Source organism: Gavialis gangeticus, unplaced genomic scaffold (assembly GCF_001723915.1).
Source record: "Gavialis gangeticus isolate Ggan-Ray unplaced genomic scaffold, GavGan_comp1, whole genome shotgun sequence".
Classification (NCBI taxonomy): Eukaryota; Metazoa; Chordata; order Crocodylia; family Gavialidae; genus Gavialis; species Gavialis gangeticus.
Window position 1 is genome coordinate 3,100,536 of NW_017729033.1, and position 2,721 is coordinate 3,103,256.

The 2,721-nt window shown below is 47.9% G+C and overlaps 1 long non-coding RNA gene across 1 annotated transcript in view; it reads right to left on the minus strand.

Annotated features, from left to right (window-relative positions):
• Positions 1-191: 191 nt before the first annotated feature.
• LOC109304098 overlaps positions 192-2,721 on the minus strand; it is a 22,987-nt gene continuing 20,457 nt past the window's right edge. The window contains exon 3 of the long non-coding RNA XR_002099292.1: positions 192-2,233. This is a non-coding gene — a long non-coding RNA (uncharacterized LOC109304098). The remainder of the gene's footprint in view (positions 2,234-2,721) is intronic.

Below are 2,721 nucleotides of genomic sequence, written 5' to 3' on the forward strand. Positions count from 1 at the left end.
GATGATCTTCACCCTAGAGTCCTGAAGGAACTGGCTGGGGTCATTGCAAGTCCCCTGGCATGGCTTTATGAACACTCGTGGTGCTCTGGAGAGGTGCCGGAGGACTGGAAGAGGGCCAACATGGTTCCCATCTTCAAAAAGGGGAGGAAAGAGGACCCGGGAAACTACAGAATCACCAATGGTGCAAAAGCAAAGAGCAGTTAAGTGGTCACCCATGACGGCTACAGCAGAGTTGGGATTTGAACCGAGATTCCTGCCATCCAGTGCTTAATTGCAATAGACAACTGCTAAGCCACAGAGGCAAATACTGGATGATGACATTAGAAGCGGAGGGTTTTCTGCATGGCACAGCATCCTTACTGAGGCTGTAGCTTAGCTCCATTAACTCACAGATAATATGGCAAATACAAGATAATATGGCAAAGAAACATGGTTGCAAAACTTATTATCAGCCCTTTCTTCCCACACCCCTCCCACCAAACACTTCTGATCAGCATTTCACCAGCTAATTTTCTCTTTTTGTCACGGAAACAAAAACACTTGCTCATTTCGTGTCATCTCCAAATACCGCCACAATAGAAAAATGCAGCCATTAATTACAGAAATTACCATTACGAGAGAAAATTATAGTAATTAAAACTGAGGTGAAACTCATTTGTACTTTCCTCAACTTCTCTTTTGTGGATGTTTATAAAAATCGCAAACTTGATGTCTCTTGTAAAAGACCTTGTAATGCAGCGATAGTTTAAAAGTCTGCGAGTATCCAAAAGGGATGTAGCTGTTCCCAACAGATGTTTGCTTTTACAACACTAAAGATTTCAGGCTCCTATTCAGTCCCATGCTGTCTGCAGTGCTTTGAGGGGGTGAGCTGGCATCCATAGTGCTTTCTGGATGGCAATGCCAATGCAGTCATTGATTAGTTCATGATGATGAAATCTTTGTCATGGGTGATCTTGGGAGGAACAGGATCGGTACAGTTCCTAACACCAGGGAAAGGGCCCAGAAGTGCTTACTGCTGGGATCACCCAGTGTTGGGCAGTGCAACAGGGCACTGGCCACAGGCTCTGTTATGGTCTGGGTTGTCTCGCTGGGCCCGAACACATGGGAGAACTTACTGGGGGAAGCCGGGCAGATAGTGTGGCTAAGGGAGCAGCACTGACAGAGTCTGAGATGGACATGGCATCCTACGTGCCTGACGCAGGGTGAATCTGGGTCATGGGAAACCGGAACCAGCTCCTACTGGCCGGAGGGAGCCCAGCCAGAAGTTAAAGGGGATGCCAGCAGAACTGAAGATCCCCCAGAGAGGGGAACCACAAGGGAGGAAGAACTTTTGCAAGCTGCATGAAACTGCAGAGTTGCCAAGAGAAGCTGGACTGATGGACCGCAAGTGGGATTTCACAAAGCAGGACGCTGCACTCGTCCACTGACAAGACAACTCCTAAAGACCGGTAAAGGGAAGAGCTACCTGGATTAGTAAAATGGAGATTTAAACAGTTTTATGCCCTAGGATATTGGATATGGCTTAGAGATATAGGCTGGCAAGTGAGGGGCTTCGGCCCTATAGAGACTCAAGTAAGAGGCCAGCCCTTACTGGATCTAATGCACTGAGGAGGGGAATTGATGACTTGCGGCTGCACAGCCGATGAATTGGACTAGACTGTTGAGAAAGTGATAGAGGGGAAACTGACAGACTCTAAAACTGATTATCCCGGAGGGGGATAGGCAAGAAATGAATTGATAAACCTAATAAGTGATGGTAGGCAATTGATATGAGCCAAGGATGGAGCATTAGCTGATTGATATAGCTCAAATGAAAATCGATGATGTGACAGGAGGCACCAATGAGGGGTGTAAACCACACCCCACTGAAGTAAGAATAAAACTGGGTGATTGCTACGAAGACAACTGGTTGGTTACCAGACCTCAATACACCATTATTGGGAGGATGAGACCCAGAGATAGGTCAGGTGCCAGTGCCTATGTAGGTGTGGTAAGGGCAGGGTGTAAGGGAGGTGGAGCCCTGTGAAGAATGATCCCATTTGAACCCCAGCTACTAAGGGCACCAAACACCTTGCCTCCCCTTATTCTCCTTTTTCTTTCTTTTGAACAGCAAGGCATGGCAGATGAGTGTTAAGGGAGACAACACAGAGTGAAGGTGAGAAGCCGTGGATTGGTCACCACCAAGGTGCAGAACTCCCATAGACAGGAACAGCTCTGTAGATTTAGCCTGAGTCTGTTGGCCACAGAGAAAAGAAAAGATGGTTAATATAGAACCAGGGACTGTGGTTTCTTTTGCTGCTACTGTAGAGCATTAGCCATAACGTTGCTCAGAGATGGGGCATGAAACTGGAAACATACCCTGCCTTGGTCTCATCAGATCTTTCTTTGCCTCTCTTGATTGCTCTCTGCCAACTTCTCTCCCTCACGTACCTCCCTCGTTGCAGTCACAGCAGCATCTCCTGGACTCTCTCTATGAAAAGTATTAAGAGGAGGGACACCAAGGGGAACTACAGGCCAGTCAGCCTTACCTCGATCCTGGGCAAGCTGTTCGAGAAAATTATTCTGGCACACATCCAGGAGGGGCCAGCAGGGAGCTGCATGCTCAGGGGCAACCAGCACGGGTTCATCAGCGGCAGGTCCTGTCAGACCAACCTGGTGGCCTTTTACGACCAGGTCACTAAATCATTGGATGCAGGGGTGGCAGTGGATATAGTTTTCCTA